General features: G+C 42.5%; 1 protein-coding gene across 2 annotated transcripts in view; it reads right to left on the bottom strand.

Moving 5' to 3' along the window:
- ROR1 (receptor tyrosine kinase like orphan receptor 1) overlaps positions 1–23,959 on the bottom strand; it is a 192,839-nt gene that overhangs the window by 54,946 nt on the left and 113,934 nt on the right. The gene's annotated exons all lie outside the window — the stretch shown is intronic.

Genomic DNA, 23,959 nt, shown 5'->3' with positions numbered 1-23,959 from the left:
GCGAGATTCTCGCTGCGAGCCCGGCAGGTCCTGGCAGTTCCCATACACTACATACTTGCTGCGGTCTAAACGACCGCAGCGAGTATGTAATTATACCGCGCTTAACCCCTTCTGCTCCCCCGCTGTAAGCATACTTTACCTGTCCTTGATGCACGGGTCCGGCGTCCTGCTCTCCTGTCCGGCTAATCAGTGGCTGCGGCTGGGCAACACACTGATTGGCCGGACAGGAGAGCAGGACGCCGGACCCGTGCAGCAAGGACAGGTAAAGTATGCTTACAGCGGGGGAGCAGAAGGGGTTAAGGGCGGTATAATTACATACTCGCTGCGGTCGTTTAGACCGCAGCAAGTATGTAGTGTATGGGAACTGCCAGGACCTGCCGGGCTCGCAGCAAGAATCTCGCTGCGAGACCGCCCGTGTGAATATACCCTAAAGCCATATTTAGAGGTCACAGAGGTCAGTGCTGACCTTAGAGGAGATATCCGGTGAAGTAGCTGTAATTTAACTCTTTGTTGTCCTGTTTTGGTGCCTCATCTCCCTCCCCCCTCCCATCTCCATAGAAAATCATGAAGACAGGGGGGGGGGGGGAGCTTTAAACTGCTTTTTCATGATAAAAATGCATTTTTCCGGCTAATAAACCCAATTATAAGGTTTCTTAAAATCACCTGTACTATTGGTTTCTGCAAAAAATAAAAATTAAATGACAGTGACACTTTAAAATATAGCCACCAGTATCCGAAACAGACACTGAACAAGCAGGATCTACACAATGGGGCACATTTATCAAGATGGGGCCTGGTGTAATCCATGGAGAAGGTACAGAGAAGAGTAAAGCGGCAAGGCAGGGTAGGAGGCACGAATTCGGCAGTGAATGGGGGGAATTCGGCAGTGAATGGGGGGAATTCGGCAGTGAATGGGGGGGGGGGGGTAATTAAGACTGGGGTACGAGTGTTGATAAATTTCCCCCAATATATTTTCAAGGGCTCCATGGATTTTTAATCCTTTAACCAATAGGAAATCAATAAAATTGTTTGCAAACTCAGTGGAGCAGCAATAGTGACCATCACCGAGGACTATGGAGGCGTATTGTCTAGAAGCAGCTGTTCAGCATTGACGGTAAGAGCCTGAATTACAGATTCTGGGAATCATATGAATACATTGTGTCAACATAGAACTGTTTCCCATATCAAAATAACATGCAGGATGACTAATAAAGCTATCCTTGTTTAATTCCTATTAGAAATTGTCTGTTTAATGGCATTCTTGGTTTTTGCCAAGACAAACGCAACGGGCCAGTCTGGAGATATAACGCGGACATCAAAGCCGGCGATCACATAAAAACAGAAGCATTCCAGAACCAGTCAAACAAAAACCTATTTTTTCTCTTCTTCTTGGCACCACAAGCGCATTGTTCAGCTGCCGGCACCATGTGCGTCTCTTTCATGTCAATCTCCAGCTATTCTTTAGGAAATGAATACTTTTGGTTTGGCTTGGACCCGCGTTGTAAAACGGTAATAATCCCCGATTTCGCCATGATTGTCACCAGACCATCTCAAGAACAAGCCAAGACGGACGGCTTCATCAGGAGGGCCCTGATAATGGGATGTGGCAGATTGAGGACTTATCCTGTAATTCTACTGTAATGAAAAGCAAAAATGTTCTTCTAATGTTCATGTATGATCTTTACTTCATTATCATAAAACTGCTGAACGTAAGCTCCGGCGTCCCTTGTATTTCTCCTTCTAATCTTATAAGGAGAATGGACAGGGAAGGAAGAGGGCCAAGAAATGATCCCATCAGTACTGAGGAATTCACAGAACTGCATGGAAAACATGTACCGGATCATGGTGGTAACTATTAGGGGAGCACCTGGCCCCTAGAACCTAATAGGGCCTAAATATGATCAGTACTAAATATATATATATATATATATATATATATATACACAGTATATAGGGCTAAGTAGATTTTGCATCAGATTCCCTATCTCCATAAGGTCTTGAAAATAGCAGGGCAGTTTAATAGTAATTCTTGCACACAGGAGCAGTATTACTTAGTACTTATATTCTTATACGTAGGAGCAGTAGTATAGTAGGAATATTCTTGTATATAGGGGCAGTACTATAGTAGTTATATTCTTGTATATAGGAGCAGTATTATAGTAGTTATATTCTTGCATATAGGAGCAGTATTATAGTAGTTATATTCTTGTATATAGGGGCAGTATTATAGTAGTTATATTCTTGTACATAGGAGCAGTATTATAGTAGTTATATTCTTGTATATAGGAGCAGTATTATAGTAGTTATGGAACAGGTAGAGAAATAGAGGCGGTCACTCACCACTTATTGTGCCGAAAAAGAGTCCTTTATTTGTCCAGGAATGAACGTAGCAGGGAAGGGGGAAGGTGGAGGAGCGGGTGCAATCAGACGAACGTTTTCGCGGTCTCCCGCTTCGTCAGGTCTGACGAAGCGGGAGACCGCGAAAACATTCGTCTGATTGCACCCGCTCCTCCACCTTCCCCCTTCCCTGCTACGTTCATTCCTGGACAAATAAAGGACTCTTTTTCGACACAATAAGTGGTGAGTGACCGCCTCTATTTCTCTACCTGTTCCATGTTAGACTGTTTTCCTTTGGCGCTGAGCACCTCCACTAGCCGCAACCACATCCAGGTAGGAGCTAGCCGTCCATAGCACTGCTCACGGTGTGGGATTCCCCGTAGTGCCAGCCATCTAGCTCTCACCTTGTATCACATTATAGTAGTTATATTCTTGTATATAGGAGCAGTATTATAGTAGTTATATTCTTGTATATAGGAGCAGTATTATAGTAGTTATATTCTTGTACATAGGAGCAGTATTATAGTAGTTATATTCTTGTATATAGGAGCAATATTATAGTAGTTATATTCTTGTATATAGGGGCAGTATTACAGTAGATATATTCTTGTATACCGTATAGGAGCAGTACTGTAGTTCACATAGTAAGAAATGTGAAGAACTACAAAAAAATCCCAGCATTGAGGATGTACACACAAGGATGTTTGGCAGGAGACTCCCTTAGTGTTACAGTTGTAGGCAGAAATACATATAAAAACAAATTACAATAATCATGTTCTTCTTTAACGTCATCATTATTTCCAGATTACATGCCGAAATCCTGCAGGAATTTCAGTAACACATTCGTATTATGCATTTTTCTCAGCAAATTGTGTTCAAAATGGACCAGGTTCTGCCAGAATGTGTTTCATGAAGACCATTTTGGGCCCATAATGTATTACAATCAGGCGTAACCCCTTCCCACAATGATTAATACAATAGTAATGATGTATATATATTGGTCCAGGAGGGCTAGTAATGGGTTAATGTCTTGATAATGGGCCAGTACCACTTTGTTAAAGACCTTCTCCTTCCTTCATGTACCTTATCCTCGTCCAAGACATCTGCAGCAACTTAAGTCTTTGGCACTTAGCTCCGCATGATGCGAGCCGTACCAATTCACAGTCCTCCATTCACTTTCACCAGAGTTTGGCTGGAGTGGCCGAGTCGGCAGCCAGATACATACAGTTTCTGCCATTCAGTGTAATATGCTTGCCAGCTACTTTTCTGCCCCAGATCTTGGAAAGTACAAAAAGAAATAAGAATTCCAGTAATTAAAACTGAAGCTGAAATACTAATTACTTTGTGTCGGAGCGTATCTACAACGCGATAAACTTGGAGCCGCGCATTTCCTGGAATTTAAATATTTTCGGTTCCACCTAGATTAACAGTGTAATTCAACTTTCAACACAATTTCACCACTTAAATCCACATAAAGAATGGAGCGGCTTTACAAATTGTGTGCTTTCCTGTTTTCGGACTCATTTTGAGTTACCAATTTATTTATTTTTTTTTACATCTATAGTAATGGCTGTTTTTAAAATGTCTCTGGTTGCTTTTGGAAATAGACAGCAGTTTAACTCCGCCCACTGACAGTCATGTGACCTAAGAGCTGTGCCCAATGTTTCTAAGTTGGTTCTTCAAACCAGAAATGTTATAGATTGTAATGGTACGTTTTAGGCTATGTTCACACATATATAATAATAATAATAATAATAATGATAATAATAATAATAATAATAATAATAATAATAATAATAATAATAATAATAATAATAATTATTATTATTATTATTATTATTATATTTCCGACAGTCTTTTGGTCAGTATTTTTTCAACCAAGACCAGGAGTGGGTTGAAACCACAGAAAATGTGAAAATCTTTCCATTATAATTTTGCCCTGTCATTTCCACTCCTGATTTTGGCTACATATACTTAACAAGATACTGCCAGAAATAATGACCAAAATACAATATGTGAACATAGCCCTAAAGGATCCATGTTATATAGCTGAACTTGTGACATTACAAACTTTGATAGGTTTTCAGACCCCCACCGATTACTTGAAGAAGGTGGGAGAAGTATGTGGCTGTGCTTTGCCCAGTTACAGGAGAAACACTTTATTATAGGTCTATGGAGACCATCTCCTGCAACTAGATAGATAGAATCCATCATTAGCGCTTAAGCCCAATCAATTAAGCCTTCAATCAATCAATCTGATTACATGATGAAGCCTGGTAATACTGATCACATGATGAAGCCTGGTAAAGCTTTTCACATGAGGAAGGCTGGTTATACTAATCAAATGATGAAGCCTGGTAATGCTGATCACATGATGAATCCTGGTAATATTGATCACATGATGAAACTTGGTAATGCTGATCACATGATGAAACCTGGTAATACTGATCACATGATGAAGTCTAGTAATACTGATCACATGATGAAGCCTGGTAATGTTGATCACATAATAAAACCTTGTAATGCCAATTCACATGATGAAGCCTGATAATGCTGATCACATGATGAAGCCTGGCAATGCTGATCACATGATGAAACCTGGTAATGCTGATGACATGATGAAACCTGGTAACGCTGATCACATGCCAAGGCCTGGTAATACTGATCACATGGCAAAGCCCAGGCAGTCAATATAAACAAAATTGCAAAACCATATAATAAATTCGACTCTTACTATGTAAACAAAAAAATGCAACAAAACTGCAAATGTGTGAACACAGCCTAAGGGCCCTATAACATAAGAAGTCCACTCTAAGGTCCTGCTGAAGACATAGATGTGCCTAGCTGAGATTGGCCCCATACTTCTTCTCATAGGACCAGAACTGGGGCAACCTTCTCCTTAGGCCTGGTAACAGCTGCAGAGGTTGCCTACACGCTAGGTATACCCCTGACTACAGTGATATCCAACTTGGCCCAATTCCACTACGACTGCCACAATCCTCTTCACATTTTCCATCCCCACAAAGCTGGAAACATCACCTCATCTAGACCCTGCAAATCCTTTCCCCATGCTCCTCCAGGCAATATTACCAGTCTCTGTATCCCATTTTTATCTCCAGTTGTTAAAGCAGAGAAAAAGTTTCATTGTGTCCGAATAGCAGAGATATATGGTGGCCGTTAATGTCTCGTGATGTACGGTGAGATTTATGGCCCTCTTATGTGTAGTTTTGCTTTAACGCTCAGCATAAATATTGTTTAAAGCTTGTAAATGTATCAACCACAAAGCACTAAAAGTACGGGAAGAGCTGTCGCTGGCACGAGGAGGGCCGGGGGTCTTAAGGAATGGGCTACTTTCCTTACTAATGAGAGGAGTGTTCCCTATAGCACTAATTTTTTTTCTTCCTACTGCAACAAAATTGGCGTTTTAACAGGTTCCTGAACATTTTTCTTGGCCCATCACCTCAACAGCAGAGGATACATCTATTTCCTTAAAATGTATCAATCTTGGTGTGACTTCCTTAAAGAAAACAAGAAGCCATTGCTTTTTTTTTTTTTTTAAAAGAAGGGTATTAGACAGGTACAGAGGGTATGTGGGGGAGGGAGTAGTTGTTATCCCGCCAAGTTCTAGACTTAAGGTGGGTTCACACTACGAAATTCTCGCGGATAAACTCTGCGGAATTCCGTCGGCTGTCCGCGTGCACGGCCGCGCGCCTTTCCGCCGACTCCATAGACACCATTCTATGGGCCGGCGTATTCCGCTATCCGCCTAAAGAAGTGACATGTCAATTCTTTTGGCGGATAGCGGAATACGCCAGCCCATAGAATGGTGTCTATGGAGCCGGCTGAAAGGCGCGCGGCCGTGTGCACGGACAGCCGACAGAATTCCGCAGAGTTTATCCGCGAGAATTCTGTACTGTGAACCCACCCTTAAGGTCGAATATGACTTTGCTGCCCATCGGTTCTCCCTCCTGTTCTTGATGTTTATGTGAACACCTAATGAGTTCCGGGCTGTAAGGATGAATCAAAGTAAAAACGCGAAGCAGCAAGAAGGGACTGTGGAGCTATTCTACCGGGCCGGGGCTGACAGTACAAGCTGTGAAACAACAGGGAGTCAGAACAAAGGAGCATGTGTAGGTCCGGGAGGGGCCACGGGTTCTGCAAGCCAGCGCTGCATAGTTATTGTGACTGTGCTGCAAAACACTTAGAGCATTCCTAATCATGGATACCGTATACAGTGTGATATAGGAACGATACAGTAAAATAGATATTGTTAATAATGTAATGGAGTATATGCACTCTCTAGGAGCTGCAAATAGGGGTGGGTGAAACAAAGGGACAAATGAGCTGAGTATAGATCCGGCTCACAAATGAACATGCCAAATGTCAAACTAGAAAAGATATTTATAATATTAGTGCTATCTAAAATACCGAACCCTGTATATAGGAATATAACTACTATAATACTTGTTACTATGTACAAGACTTTCACTACTATAATACTCTGCCTATATACAAGAATATAACTAGTATAATACTGCTCCTAAATACAAGAATATAACTACTATAATACTGCCCCTATATACAAGAATATAACTACTATAATACTGATCCTATATACAAGAATATAACTACTATAATACTGCTCCCTATATGCAAGAATATAACTAGTATAATACTGCTCCTATATACAAGACTATAACTACTATAATACTGCCCCTATATACAAGAATATAACTACTATAATACTGCTCCTATATACAAGAATATAACTAATGTAATACTGCCCCTATATACAAGAATATAACTACTATAATACTGCTCCTATATACAAGAATATAACTACTATAATACTGCTCCTATATACAAGAATATAACTACTATAATACTGATCCTATATACAAGAATATAACTACTATAATACTGCTCCCTATATGCAAGAATATAACTAGTATAATACTGCTCCTATATACAAGACTATAACTACTATAATACTGCCCCTATATACAAGAATATAACTACTATAATACTGCTCCTATATACAAGAATATAACTAATGTAATACTGCCCCTATATACAAGAATATAACTACTATAATACTGCTCCTATATACAAGAATATAACTACTATAATACTGCTCCTATATACAAGAATATAACTACTATAATACTGCTATATACAAGAATATAACTACTATAATACTGCTCCTATATACAAGAATTTAACTACTATAATACTGCCCCTAAATACAATAATATAACTACTATAATACTGCTCCTATATACAAGAATATAACTACTATAATACTGCTCCTATATACAAGAATATAACTACTATAATACTGCCCCCTATATACAAAAATATAACTACTATAATACTGCTCCTATGTACAAGAATATAACTACTATAATACTGGTCCTATATACAAGAATATAACTACTATAATACTGCTCCTATATACAAGATTATAACTACTATAATACTACCCCTATATACAAGAATATAACTACTATAATACTGCTCCTATATACAAGAATATAACTACTATAATACTACCCCTATATACAAGAATATAACTACTATAATACTGCCTCCTATGTACAAGAATACAACTACTATAATATAATAATTATACACTGTGGAGAAAAACACAGTAATTATGAATGGTTACAGCTAAGTATGGTTTACGCCGCAGTTACGGTTGTCATCCAGTTTTTCCTGGCTCACACTTTCTCTACATACATGTTAGGTAGGTTTACAATTAAGAGCTTGGGAATGTGGGATGACAACTCGAGGAGGGTTCTGCCCTTGTCCCTAGAACTTTTGTAATAATTTTTTAAATTATGCACAAATATTTTCCAGCAACCAATGGTACATAGGACCCTCTATGATGAACACTAAGGGTACTATTACATAGAACGATAATCGGCCGAATCGGCCCTATCCGGCCGATTATCGTTCCGTGTAATAAACACAACGTTGTCATCGGCTGATCGTTTTATATACGTTTGGACCTATAATTGTCGGGCGCCGACAGCACACCGCTACGTGTAATAGCGGTGCGCGGCCGGCGGCTAACGATATGCAGAGAAGAATACATTACCTGTCCAGGCTGCAGGGCTCCTCTTGCGCTCTGCTTCTCACCGGGTCCCGTTCGCTCCAGCTTCAGAGTGGCCTGTCTGGGCTTACAGGCTGCTTAGCCTATCACTGGCCAGGACCGCCACGGCCAGTGATTGGCTGAGCGGCCTGTCAGCTGAGACAGGCCACTCTGAAGCTGGAGCGCGTGGGACCCGGGGAGAAGCAGAGCGCAAAAGGAGCCCTGCAGCCTGGACAGGTAATGTATACAGTTTAAACAAGGGCTGCAAGGACATCGGTAACAATGTCCCTGCAGCCCTTATTAAACGATTATCGGGCCGTGTAATAGGCCCAGTAAACGATCGCCAATCTAGCAGATCGCTGCTCGTTTACCGTTATTATCAGGCCCCCATTGGCCCGTGTAATACTACCCTAAGGCACTGAGTTTTTCAGATCATTAGGATCCAGCTTAACACATAAAACTATATAATATGGGGTCACCTCTCATATCTCCCGCTTTGATGGACAAAGACTGTCTCGGGTCATTGCACTAACCACATGATTCGTGGTCCTGTATTTGTCCAGAGGGGTCTGCAGACCAGCCGGAGCCTCTTTACCTCCAGGACATGAGTGATCTGCTGTCTCACGGGCCGCACATACACACGAGACAGGAGAGATGGAAATAAATATCAGGGGCTCATTTACAAACGTTCACGAATATCTATGAGCCCGGCTTTTAATAACAAATATCCACGTTGGATCTATTGCTTTACACCCCATAATTCAGCCGCTTTGTGTTTTCGGCTGGTGGATGACATTTCCCAGGCTGGAGGAATGTAGCAGAGCTGTGTGCAGAGCCGTCTCACATACAACATGCTCAGTCACTGGAAAGATGGAACAGTAGGCTAAGGCTTAGTGACTCCCACCTACAGTCCGGGCTCCGCCATAACTCACTAGTGTCCGAGCCCCGAGACATAAAAAGAAAAAACATTCTCCAGTTTATTTTATGAAAGTTCATTCATTACTTTTATGTCTTTTTATGTGTTTAATGCTTCCATTTTGGCTGCTTTGTAGCCTTTACCTTGGATTGGTAATTGGGTAGTGCCAATGGCCCTACAATCCTTCTTTGGTAGAACCCAATGGCATATCTTCATCTCAACCTCCACCAAAAGCTTTGCCAGTGGACGGGCTCATATTATCCCATTAGGTGATGTCACAGCAGTGGACTGATGATGTCACGGACTGACCACTTCTAATATCATGGCCAATGGAAGTGAATTGCACTGGCTCATCTTAGGTATTATTATTTTTTTTAAATTATATGACGTCAGAGCACTGGCTTGATGATGTCACTTACAGACTCAACATATACTAATCTTACTACAGGTCAATTATTACTGCCATAATACCATGGCCAATTGAAGTCAATAGTATTGGCTCATTTTTGAGCATCTTGTCCCCTTGTGTTATATTACAACATTGGTCTGGTGATGTCACTTAAAGACCAATGAGTTCTCTCCTCAAATAACGCTATCACTTCTCATTCATGATATCACAGACAACTAAAGTCAACTGTAATGGCTCATATTTGCTGTGATGTCACAGCACTGGTCTAATGATGTCACTATAAGGAATAGTTCACCAAAAACCGAGAACAGAATGTAGAAGACATATATATATATATATATATATATATATATATTATAGGTTTTTGTTTTTTTTTTATTTTGAGGTCCTGCATTTGTCACCCCCTCCCCCCACCCCATTAATTTAATATTATAAAGTGTAGCAGCATAAACAATTGTCACCGATGGAACACGCACCACATCGCCGTACACAGGAAACATTACTCATCTATTTCTGCCGTAATCTAATACAGGACGTTTTATTTACCCGATCCCGTTCTTAATTTGTTCCAAAATCTGTGTTCTGTTAAGAAAATGTTTTTGTTACTTGGAGAGCGCGGCGGAGCCCATGCGTTTCATTTCTGTATACAGTATATGTTATGTGAATTATGAGGGTGAATTATGATGTGTTTTGTTGGAGTTGGCAAAAAATCAGAACCAAAAAAATATCTCAAACCGACTTTCCAGATATCGGCGAACATTCCAAGGTTACTAAACGCTGACTACACCATTGTTATCTTGTAGCCATACAGCGCTGACATACTGCACGATGCTGGACATAGAGTCTACTCATATATAACTGCCCATGGGCCACCAGAGCTTGCAATCTAACCCTACGGGCTATGAGAAAATTAGACAAATGAGTAAAAATCATAAGAGGAACCCTGCTGCTGCTAAGTGACAACCATTTAAGGATGGATGATATCTACAACCGCCTCCCCTAGGGGAGAATAATGGTATGACCCTCAAATAAGATAGGGCCCTATTACACACAGCGATGATCTGCTGAATCAGGCTGATTCGGCAAATTATTGCTCATTTAATAAAGGCAAGGATGGATCAGCTGATGACAATGATCATTGGCTGATCATGTCTTTAGGTCCTGACCTGATCATTGGCCGCAGACTGCATATCGCTGCGTGTAATAGCGATGCACGGGCAGCATCTGGTGACTGTATAAAGAAAATATTAAGTACATACCTGTCCATGTTCTCCGGTATCTTCCTAGCTTCTTCCCGCTGTCCGCAGCTGCTGGTGGGACCTCAGAGCTGGTCTCTGAAGCAACAGGCTGCTCAGCCAAGCACTGGCCGAGACAGCCACGACCAGCGATTGGCTGAGCAGTCTGTCACTTCAGAGACTGGCTCTGAAGTTCTACAGACGGCTCCCACGAGAAGCCAGGAAGGTACCAGGGAGTGGGCAGAAGCACTGGGGAGCGTGGACAAGTATGTATGTGGTGCTCGACCGGTGACATACTAAGTTGTTACTGGTGACGCCACTTCTGTGATGGTTGGTCGGTTTTGTTGTACAGCTCAGCTGGCGAACTCAGTGTCGTGACACCAAAGCTAATCCAGCACACAGGTGTTTTGTTGATACCTGCTTTGTACAGTGGCTGACTGTATTCCCCAGAAATGGTCGGTTACCTGCCGGGTTGTGATAGGACCCTTGGGCTCTTGTCACGGTAGTCCTGAGTTGCAATTGACCCACCCAGACTATTGGTATCGCCGCCCACAGAAAGGGGAAAAAATTTACCCAAGATGTGCGGCTAGTGTCTATAGGTGCTGGTGCTGAGGAAAGAATGACTCCCAGAATGAGTCCCAGTGATGTAAAAATAGAAGAGCTTTACTGTACAGTCTCTTGATAGTACAAAACCCTTTTGCAGCAAATAGATCTTTACAAAGACTCGTTTGTGCTGAGGAGATACTTAAAGAAGTAGAGTAGCGGTAGTTGTAGCGGTGCTTGAAGAGTTGAAAGTAGAGTAAAGCAGCGTAGAGGAGAGTAGTTTGTCAAGGGAGTCCCAACCCAATGTAGTAATATGCTCTGCCAGAACTTGAGAGAATACTTGAGAGTAAGAAGTTTACTTGTACCCGTGTATAGACTATAGTCTGACCACCTTCTGCCCTACAGTGTCGAGGGACTCATCCTAATAGGGTGATATAAGCCCCAGCCTCGGTTACGTGGGTGAAGCTAAGCTTCCGAGGCTTCCTGGTTACCTGCACTGCGAGATAGGATACGTAGATCCTCTGGTAGCTTTGTCCTATCCAGGCTAGGTTCTCTTGTGTATCAGAATACTGCCCTGCACTTTTTAGACTGGTTCACGGTGTGGGTTAGGATGTTCCTAGACTCTTCTCCCTCTGTAGTGTCTAGCACTGCATAGTAAATATAGTAGGAATACTGAAGAGGAGGAGTGTCTCTAGCTGCATCTGAATACACACGAGTCTTAGACTCAACTCACTAAACATTGTCTGAACTGACTTGTCCTAGACAAGAGTCCTGGCAGAACCAGGCCCTGGCTTGGCTACAGCAGGGACGTATGCTCTATGTGTCCTTCTCCCATGAGAATCTGGGTAAGAACTGACGCTACATTTCCTCCCACCAAGTAACTTCCTTCAGGGGCTAAGTAAGGAACCCTGTGAGAGGTGGAAAGTAATGTGTGCAAGAGAAAGAAGAAGAGTGATAGGCTCAAAGTAAAGAGCATCTCCCATAGGTCAGCAAAAGCAGATGGTACACATAAAACAGTAACCCTTTGTTGACTTCAGCTGTGCAATACGTAAGAGCATACATATAAAATACTGACATCTAGTGGTGAAACTATAGAATACCTTCATCACCACTTAACCTGGAGTAAGGAGCTTTTGTGACAGGTGCACAAAAGAAAAGAACACCTGTGGTGGGACACCACATGTATATTCTTTTACTTTACACTAAAGGCAAGGGCTGCACAGACATCGCTAACGATTAGAGATGAGCGAACCGGGTTCGGGTTCGAGTCGATCCGAACCCAAACGTTCAGTATTTGATTAGCGGGGGCTGCAGAACTTGGATAAAGCTCTTAGGTTGTCTGGAAAACATGGATACAGCCAATGACTATATCCATGTTTTCCACATAGCCTTAGGGCTTTATCCAAGTCCAGCAGCCACCGCTAATCAAATGCCGAAAGTTCGGGTTCGGATCGACTCGAGTATGCTCGAGGTTCGCTCATCTCTACTAACGATATCTATCTATCTATCTAACTATCTATCTATTTATCCATCTATCCATCTATCTATACAGCCTGTATGATATTCAAACCATGTAATAGGCTCAGGAAACAAGTGCCGCTCTAGCATATCAGCACTTGTTTACATTGCTGATCGGGCTGTGTCATACAGCCCTTCCTTTCAATCTTGCATTAGCTGAGCCATTCTGATCCATGGACCCCTTAGTGGTATAGCTACAGGGTATGGTATGGTCCAATATCATTGTCTAATTGTAGTATTACTAACTGACCTATAAAAGGTTGTCAGGCAACAGGAAAAGCCCGAAACAACATTGTCACCTAGCCCAATAGATACATGTCAGAAGAGATCAACATATAAGCCCCTTATCATGTGACGTCCAGTATCCAGGCTGCACATCCCCATTATACTCAGTGCATGGACCCAAGCTGTGAAGTGCGGTATGGTAGGATGTTATTTTCTTTGTAGGTTATTTTGCATGTTTTATATTTTATTCTCTATTAAGTCACATTTTTAGTTAGAATATAGACAACAGAAGATGAAGGTAAGAAGATTCAGACAGCAGTGGCCATGTGTAGCGCTGAAGGAACCTAGAGCATGGATTCTGGCGGTTTACAGCTGCTGAAGACTTGAGATTTAGGTTATTGGGAGACATTGTCTTTGGGTGTGAGTAAAGCGCTCCTCTTAGGGTGGTATTACACGGGCCAATGGGGGCCCGATAATGCCTGTAAACGAGCAGCGATCTGCTAGATCGTCGCTCCTTTACTGGACCTATTACACGGCCCGATAATCGTTAAACAAGGGCTGCAGGGACATAGTTACCGATGTCCTTGCAGCCCTTGCTTAACTATATACATTACCTATCCATGCTCCAGGGCTGCTGCTGCGGTCTTCTTCTCCACGGGTCCCGCGCGCTCTAACTTCAGAGTGGCCTGTCAGCTGACAGGCCGCTCAGCCAATCACCTGTGATTGGCCGGGCGGCCTGTCGGCTGACAGGCCACTCTGAAGCTAGAGCGCGCAGGACCCGGGGAGAAGAAGACTGCAGCAGCAGTCCTGGAACGTGGATCGGTAATGTATATCGTCAGTCGCCGGCCACGGTCATTACACGTAGTGGTGCGTGGTCGGCGCCCGACGAAAATAGGTCTAAACCTATATCAACGATCAGCCGATGATCGTTGTCATCGGCTGATCGTTGTATTTATTACATGGAGCGATAATCGGCCGAATTATCGTTTCGTGTAATAGTACCCTAAGAGACAGACTGATCACAAGACATGGTGGCTGGCTTGCAGAAGGTCCCAACCTCTTAGGTGCAACCCTACCCTCTGCACCCCCTATAGCTACACCCCGTTCTTCATGAATTCAGCATCCTTGGCACTGCCACATCTAGCCCACTGGGCCCCACTTCTACTAGAGTAAAAGAAAGTAATACTTTTCTACTGTCTATTTTTACAAGTCAAGAGAGAATTAGGAACAAGAGCAAAAGTTTCGCGAATGTGACCAAAACATAATAGAAAACAAATGTAAAACACACTATTATATTACTAATTAGCAGATACAGATGTCAAAAGCAAATATAAATCTAGATTCATTGGCTTAGCTGACACTGACAGTGGTCAGAACATAGGGCCAGGTGTGGGATCTGCATGGGCCGCAGATATTTGCCACTCTCTCATCCTACATCCAATCCAAAAAGAGACTTTATTGAAGATCTGCCCCTTTAAGAATATGAATACATTGGCCTGTCAAACTACACTCTAATTTTTAAACTACTCAATATATCTTAAAGAGCCCTTACGACTTAGGGATTTTTATTGATTAATAACTAACGATAGCAAACTAGATTGTTTATTGTTAACCTGAAATCGTTCACTATATTACACAGAACAACGGTCGTTAGTTACGATCGTTAGTGCGGTCATTACTACGAACGTTTACTCCATCTGATCCCAGCAAAACAATAGACAATGTGCAATTAGACTGAACGATTAGTGAAAAAATGCGGAACTTGAGCGAACGAATGTGGAATTACATCGAACGATTAGCAATGATTTTAGGTGCAGATCTAAATCAACGATCAACAACTTTTTTTTCGATCGTTGGTCATCGTAAGTCACCGGGCCCAGAAGGTATCCATCCTAGAGTTTTGCAAGAATTAAATACTGTGTTGGACAGACCGTTATTCCTATTATTTAAAGATGCTATTACGACAGGGATTGTTCCACAGGACTGGCGCATAGCTAATGTGGTACCAATATTCAAGAAGGGGTCAAGGAGTGATCCTGGAAACTACAGGCCCGTAAGTCTAACATCTATAGTAGGTAAAGTATTTGAGGGGATTGTAAGAGATGCTATACTGGAGTATCTTAATTAAAATAATCTTATGACGCAGCACCAGCATGGATTTATGAGGGATCGGTCCTGTCAGACTAATCTGATCGGCTTCTATGAAGAGGTAAGTTATAGACTGGACCTGGGGGAGGCTGTGGATGTTGTGTATCTGGACTTTTCAAAGGCATTTGATACTGTGCCGCATGAAAGGTTGGTCTACAAAATGAGGATGCTGGGACTTGGGGAAAACGTATGCAAATGGGTAAGTAACTGGTTGTGTGATAGAAAACAGAGGGTGGTCATTGATGGAAAATATTCAGATTGGGTTTTAGTTACTAGTGGGGTACCACAGGGGTCAGTGTTGGGTCCACTTCTTTTTAATATTTTTATTAATGATCTTGTAGAGGGGCTACAGAGTAGAATCTCCATTTTTGCAGATGATACTAAACTGGGTAAAGTAATCAGTACAGAGGAGGATAATATCATATTACAGAAGGATTTGGAGAAGCTAGAGGCTTGGGCGGAGAAATGGCAAATGAAGTTTAATGTGGATAAATGTAAGGTTATGCATTTGGGCCATAGAAATAATAAGTACAGTTATGTGCTAAATAATAAAACACTGGGTAAAACTACTTCCGAAAAGGACCTGGGGGTATTGGTGGACAGTAAACTCAACTTTAGTGATCAGTGCCAGGCAGCAGCTGCCAAGGCTAATAAAATAATGGGGTGCATCAAAAGAGGTATAGATGCTAAAGATGAGAGCATAGTTTTGCCTCTTTATAAATCACTGGTCAGACCACACATGGAATACTGTGTACAGTTTTGGGCACCGGTATACAAGAAGGACATAGGTGAACTGGAGCGGGTGGGTTACAGTACCAGGACAGGTTATCACGCTTGGGGTTATTTACGCTAGAAAAAAGACGTCTTAGGGGCGATCTGATCACAATGTACAAATATATGAATGGACAGTACAGAGGTCTTTGTAGTGGTCTTTTTACTCCTAGGTCTGTAACCATGACAAGGGGGCATCCTCTACGTCTAGAGGAAAGAAGATTTCATCATCAGCATCGACGCGGGTTCTTTACTGTACGAGCGGTAAGACTGTGGAACTCTCTGCCACATGAGGTTGTCATGGCCGATTCATTAAATAAGTTCAAGGGAGGCCTGGATGCTTTTCTTGAACAATATAATATTACAAGTTATGGGCATTAGATTTCTGGTGATACGTTGGTCCGAGGATTGTTCTGGTTGCCATTGCAGTCGGGGGGGGGGGGGGGGGGGGAGTTTCTCCCTGTGGTGGGGCGGTTGTCTTCTGCCCCATGGGGGTTTTTCGCCTTCCTGGATCAACACAGTAGGATTCACCTAGGTTGAACCTGATGGACTCTTGTCTTCCTTCAACCTTGTTTACTATGTTACTATGTTACTATGTTGCCTTCAATTACACAGAACGATTATCGTTTAAATTCGAAAGATATAACTATTTTTCACACGCTAATCGTCCGGTGTAATAGGGCCCTTACTCCTATTCTGTTGGGATGTGGGGTGTGACTATAACAATGACTGAGGACTCCCATGTGTTTTTCACGTTTTGTAGACACAAACTTTGTTATTTCTCCTTATCTCTCGCAGTCTCTCGGAGCGGCGAGGATTGAGCGTAATAACTTATCCCCCACTACGATGAATATCAGAGGTTGCAGAATTCCTGACATGCACAAGAGACAAACTTTTCCTATTATCTGCCAGTCAGCACATACCTAATCAGAGTCCTGAACGGCCCGATGAAACAAACTAATGTGGTATCTGTCCCAGATTATTAGGTTGACTAGGGTCCCCCCCCCCATCCTTCATTTTTCTCCACATTCGGGAATTATTGCAAAACTATGATGAAGCAGTCGGAGATGGAGCCCAGCTGGATCCGCAGCTGTATGGACCATCTGGGTCATCTTATGAGCTGCAATGATAACAAAAATATTAACAGGAGGTTCAATCATCCATTACGTGTTGTTTTTATAGCTCAGCTTGCGAACGTGAACAAGCATTTAAAGGGCGGTTCCATCCTGAGACTAGTTTCACAATTTTCGATCAGATCTGTAGCACTTATATATAATACATATGTATGGGGTTTGGGGTTGTCTAATTTAGAGGACAGATTTTACAAGGATTGTGTAAGTAGCATAAAGAGTGTCCCTTGCTCTGGAGGACCCAGTACAAAGCATGCAGCACATGGACGTTGAATTGATTTCTATATGAACTGTGTAATACCTCCTTACCTCCATGGGTCCAGGGCCGTGTCCCGGATCGCGCTGCTCCCGGTCCACGCTGCCCGGACGCCTACTGATCTCTCCAGGGGATTGAGACGTGACGTTTCAAGTCCACTCAGCCAGTCAGTGACTGGCCGAGCCCGGAGTACCCCTTTAAGGCTTTGGTGAACCGAAAGCCGACAGTCGCAGTGGATTCGGCTGTCTGTATAAGGTTTATGAGCTGCCTAGAACCGCCACCGAGAGATGATGTCGGTGGTGATAGGGGTCGACCATGATGGAATATCACAGCTTACCCCTTTGCTCATAGTAAGATCGCTCTTGTTGCAGCTTACCCCTCTCCTCCCCATAGAGAACACACGTTCCTATGCATGGGGAGGGCAGGCAACATAACTGACAGCTAGACAATTGTTCGGCTGGCAATCGTTTGGAGGACCATTCTACTCCAAGATGGACAATTTCTACAAATTTTTGGTGTACATTTTGGCATGTAATTAACAAATAATAATGTGTAAACCTCATTTCAATGGATATGTCCACTGTTAAAGCCACCTAAAAACATCACATTTAGTAAATATATCTATATCTATATATGTATAAATAAAACAGGTATCTGTTATCTGTTCTTTATACACAGCCAAATAACTGAACCTATCTGTACCAAATTTGGCACATAAGTAAATTGGTTGCTTCGAAAGGTTTTAGACTGGGTTTAAGATTTTTAGGATATGCCGTTCTCGAGATATTAGAAAAAGAAAAAAAAGAGAAAAAACTAATTTGGCACATTGGTAAACTAGACAGCTTAGGAAGTTTCAGGCCAGCTTTCATCTCTCCAAGCTGACCATCTTGGCACAGCCAATTGCGATTTCCTAGCAGACTGAGGAACGACTACAGTCTCAGGAAAACAAATGAAGCTTTTAACCACATATACAAAGAAACAAAATAGATCCATGCAAAGCCGGGTAATTCTGCTAGTATGCATTCATGGGAACACATTGTGCTTCAGTATTGAGCACTATGAATTGTAGTGGTGGGAATTTAATGGCAAAAAGTTCAAAAATAGCAACTATTATTCTGACACGGAGACATATGGCTTTTATTGACTCTGGCTTCCATTAGCCCAAAGTTTACCTGCTAAGCGTCTGGTTAACAACAGTGTCATATGACTTCAAGCAGGAACGTATAATGGGACAAGTCTCTTGACCTCTTCATCACTTAACGTCTCCAATGAACAAAAAAAGTGTTGGCGGGCCGGCGGCCCTTATTAATATAATGTGTTTAATTAGTTATTTATGGCGCACAGCTTGAGATTCATGCATCCCGGGAGAATAACATCAGACCGTGACTTGGGGTCTCCGGCTCGGGGAAAACATGTGATTTGCGATACAGTATTGTGCGTCCTATAAATATTCATAGACGGGTAGTAAAAAAGACAAATAAATTATCATATAAAATGCAGTTTCCTTGACTCCAATGGAAAAGAAAACAAAAGAAGTAAATGTTCTGCATCTATAATAATGTTTAAACTAACTCCCGGTAATTTACTGCTGGGGCTGGGGGTGGGGGGTTACACGGCTGCCGGGCGTGATTTAGTAAAGGTCTGAGGATTATGGAGGGGGGAGGGGATGAGAGAGTTAATTGGGCACTTAGGCCTCTGTTTGTGTTTCGGTTTATTGGGTAAAAGTAATTTATTAATAGGATAAATAGTTACTTTTTTTCCCCAAATAATTGATATTGGAGCAGTTTCTAGTGATCGGCATTTAAGGGAGAGTTAACCAAGAAATGTCAGCCTGCATGACTTATAAATATTGGGTAGGTAAACTGGACCTCTCCATTGTGACCAGAAAATACAACGGGGTGTGGCTTAATTAAAGGGGTGGGGCTTAGTATCCTCATCTTTGATGCTGTCTAAGGCTGGGTTCACACTACGTATATTTCAGTCAGTATTGTGGTCCTCATATTGCAACCAAAACCAGGAGTGGATTAAAAACACAGAAAGGCTCTGTTCACACAATGTTGAAATTGAGTAGATGGCCGCCATATAACAGTAAATAACGGCCATTATTTCAATATAACAGACGTTGTTTTAAAATAACAGCAAATATTTGCCATTAAATGGCGGCCATCCACTTAATTTCAACATTGTGTGAACAGAGCCTTTCTGTGTTTTCAATCCACTCCTGGTTTTGGTTGCAATATGAGGACCACAATACTGACTGAAATATACGTAGTGTGAACCCAGCCTAAAATTGTAATATAGCTGACAATAATAGAGGTGGATATGTGGCACCACTGGTGTAACCAGGCCCGGCAGGGAATAGGGAGTTACCAATGTCAGCCCTTCCATTAAGGGTATTTGCCATTGAAAACTATAAAGGAGTAGAGAGCCAACAGCTCCCTGCCCTGTCACTTGGTCTTGTAATCCACAGGCTACTTTAGGCCAGCAGCCTAGGACAGCCAAGGATAGCTATGCATTGGCACAGGTGGCACCATAAAATCACCATATATCTGGGGCCTAACTTCCATGTGCAGGCATAAAGGGGGCACTATTACTGTGTGGGGATTAAAGTGGGACAGTATAATTACTGTGTTTTTCCGAAAATAAGACATATGTTATTTTTTTTCTCTGAAAAAAGGGGCCTATTTTTGGAGAAGTATGGGATGCCGCAATAGAAGAATCCTGCTCCACACTGATGAGGGGCAACACCCTGAAACAGCTGTATGTGGATGGAACCTGGCCTTGGTTTTTCTCTTGTCATTACATTGACTTATAGGGTCACTTAATATGGTGGTTTTGGTGGTTTCCCTACAGAAGCCACCCCTTAGCTGAGTCCTTCCCGGAGGGATATCTGGCTAGTCCTGTGTTTTGAGACTCTTTGATGAGGCTCCACGGCCTATTCTTTTGCATATTCATGTTTCCCAGGGGGCAATGCACCTAGGACTTCACTGCTTTGAGCGCTTTCACTAGCAGCCGGCAGTGTTGTCGTTTGTGGCTGGTCTCCATGAGATCAGCGATCTGCTTCTCGTATGGGATGCCGCTACATTATAGCTCCACTCTATTTAGCTGCCATACTTTATGTCCCACTGTTGTTAGGCTCCTATACTGTAAGTTCCCCTAAAGTAAGGCCTCCATTCTGTATACCTCCACCCCGTAGTTCCTTCCACATACTGTATACAGTCCCCTCTGCAGTAAGGCCCCCTCATACTGTATCTTCACCCCCCCCCATACTGTATACATCCCCCCTCAGCAGGTAGTTCCCATACTTTACACCTCCCTCTCCCCTTTGTAGCCCTACATGCCCTCCCCCCTCCCATATTCACTGTCCCCTACTGTGCATCTTCTTACCCCTCCTGCCTCCCCTGCAGCTTGGGTTGAGCAGGTGGGGGTGGAGCATAACAAGTCTGCCACTGATTGGCTAATGCTTAGCACCCAGTGTCAGGGGTCTGGTCAGCTGACCATAACTATGGCTTATTTTTAAATTAGGGCTTATATTTCGAGAACAACCTAAGATGTTTATGCAGCAAAATCTGCAGAACTGTAAGAAATCTGAATTGTGACTGTAAGGTGCTGGTCTGGGCCAAAAAAGAGAGAGTGACACCCCCCTATTGTACCTGAATGTAACTGCACAACGATCACTTATACAGTCTGCAGAACCAGTGTAGGTCTGGTATCTACCACTATGGTACCAGTATGGGGGGAGTATTAGTAGTTTTTATTTAGTAGCAGTATGGTGGTATTATACAGTTACTTTGTGGTGGTAATATACAGCCCTACTGGTATTATTTGGTAACTATATGACTACATCCTTTGGTGGCATGCAATATTATCATACATAGAACATTGTATTGTAACCATGTTAACCTTGATCTTTATCTACCTGTTGGCGCAAGTGTGTGTGTGTGTGTGTGTGGGGGGGGGGGGGGGGGCAGATCCAAAATTTGTCCTGAGACGCATAGTAAATTACTTACACTCTTGGATGGAGTCATCTCCCCCTTGTGGTGTCCATTTAATTAGCTTGTATAGTTCTGACTTTACAGCCACTTAATGGAGGAAAAAGAAATCCTATGACAAACCTGCCTGGATATAAAACTTAATGCACCAAAGAGCCCAGACCCGTATATAAAGTAGCGTCCGAGTGTTCTCTCCGTTATAATATGTAACATGGTCCCATAGATAATATTACATCGTATTACTGCGTTCAATTTCCAGCTGTCAATCACAGGCAGGGAAATTGCTCCACCTGTACCTGACGTGTGTCAGGGAGCCATGAACTGCTATCACCATCGGATTAGGTCACTTCCACATGTGTTAAATTTATGAGGCAATAAGAAGCCAGTCTTCAGCGGGGAAGCTGACACGCTGGGTCAATGGTGACGGGAAACTACAGAACAATGGCGTGTATTCACTGCAGGCCCCGTTCCGGACACTCATGTCAGATCTGTTCACCCTACAGATCTGTTCACCATTTTTTGTCTACAGATCACTTATATGCCTGACCAAGAGAAGTTCTCCTAATAGGTCAACATACTGCTCTCCTGAAATACTCAGTGCTGCTGAGGACAATGCCCATTCTGATTTGTCAGTTTGTGACCTCCCTCTTGTCTCCAGTCTCCTCCTCACATCATAACTTGGTCCATTCACATGAGGCCCTGTCTTCTTTACAGGCCTTCCACCACATTCTCAACCTCCTCTCCTTATAAGCTCTAAGCTCTGTGCTGCTGTGAAAAATTTTACACTACTAAGGCATGACCACATAGCGGATTTTCTGTAAAAAAAAATATTAAAAAAATCGCCTGTGGAATTTCCAGATTTGCAGCTTTGGACATAGCAGTCGGGCTAATTCACATCCTGGATACCCAACAGAAGTACAAGATAGTTTGTAAAGTCATTGGCTGGACACGTATCTGTCTGACACCATCAATCCTAACCATATTACCCAACTCTTTTAGCTTGCCATAATGTATGACATGATGTATGACATGATATAAAACTGTCTTTCACAACCTCACCTTTGTAGCAGAGTTTGGCTGTTCCTGGCCCAGTTTTAAGCCTCCTATACAGCTGTTTCTGTTTCAGTTAATGACCTATATATGAAAGTTATAAACAATATAACCTGTTTGGTATAACTGGTTGAACATACAGCTGTTTATAACCCTTCATATTTCTTTACTTTGTGCAAGTGTACCTAGTAGAATTGATTTGCTGTGAAGGCAAATGAAGCTCATACCATCTGATCTGATTAGATGCCTTACCTGTCCATTGATTAAAACTTACACAGCACTGTATAAAGATTTGTGTTTATAGAGTCATATATAAGGATCATATAGAAAGAATAAAGAAATGTATAAAGGGTTCATATGTGAGGGTATACATAGGAACAACAATGTAGGAGGAACCGCCAAACTCTGCTACTAAGGTGGAAGCTTTAGATCAGAGGTTGCAATGTTTATAAAGAGCAATAAATAGAGATGAGCAAACTTTTTAAAAGTTTGGTTCAGCAGGTTCATTGAACTTTGAAGAAAAGTTTGTGTTCGACCAAACCAAAACCTTACAGGGGTTATCCAGCGCTACAAAAACATGGCCACTCCCCCTCCCCCTCAGTTCCATTAAAGTAAATGGAGCTGAATTGCAAACCACACCTGAACTGGAGACAAGAGAGGGGGAAAAGTGGCCATGTTTTTGTAGCGCTGGATAACCCCTTTAAACAAACAAAACTTAAACAGCTAAATGATCGAGGCATTAAGCTGTTTTAGTGCGGTTCATAGAAGTTGCTCATCTATACTTATCTGTCTGCGGTCCCCCAGTGTCCTCCTTCTCTGGTGTCCCCCACAGATGCCAGAATCCTGCTCAGCCAATCACTGACTGAGATGGGACAGTGCCGCGGCCAGTGATTGGATGAGCTGGCTGTCACTCTTGTCACTGGCCATCTTAGTCAGTCACCAACTGGTGCTTGTTGCGAGTGAGCCTGTTTAGCCAATCATTGACTGATTGAGACGGGACAGTGCCATGGTCAGTGACTGACTGAGTAGGTTGTCAATTTCTGGACAAGAGTGACAGCCAATCACTGGCCGCGAAGCTGTCCTGCCTCAGTCAGTGATTGGCTGAGCAGGCTGGAGGCAGCAGAAGACACCACAGACCTGGAGGAGGACACCAGAGGGAGCGCGGACAGGTGACCATACCTTTTTTTTTTTTTTTTTAGATGTCGGCCCCCATATTTATGAATTAGATCCAAAAGTTCAGAACATGTCTCGGTTCGGAAGATTCGGTTTACTCATCTCTAGGCATATTTGAAAAGTTGTGGACTTGGGGGCTAATTCGTGTCCTGAACACGCGAA

This window comes from Dendropsophus ebraccatus, chromosome 8 (genome assembly GCF_027789765.1).
Source record: "Dendropsophus ebraccatus isolate aDenEbr1 chromosome 8, aDenEbr1.pat, whole genome shotgun sequence".
NCBI lineage: Eukaryota > Metazoa > Chordata > Amphibia > Anura > Hylidae > Dendropsophus > Dendropsophus ebraccatus.
Note: the sequence above shows the minus strand (reverse complement) of the source record. Positions and strands in the feature narration are given on the sequence as shown.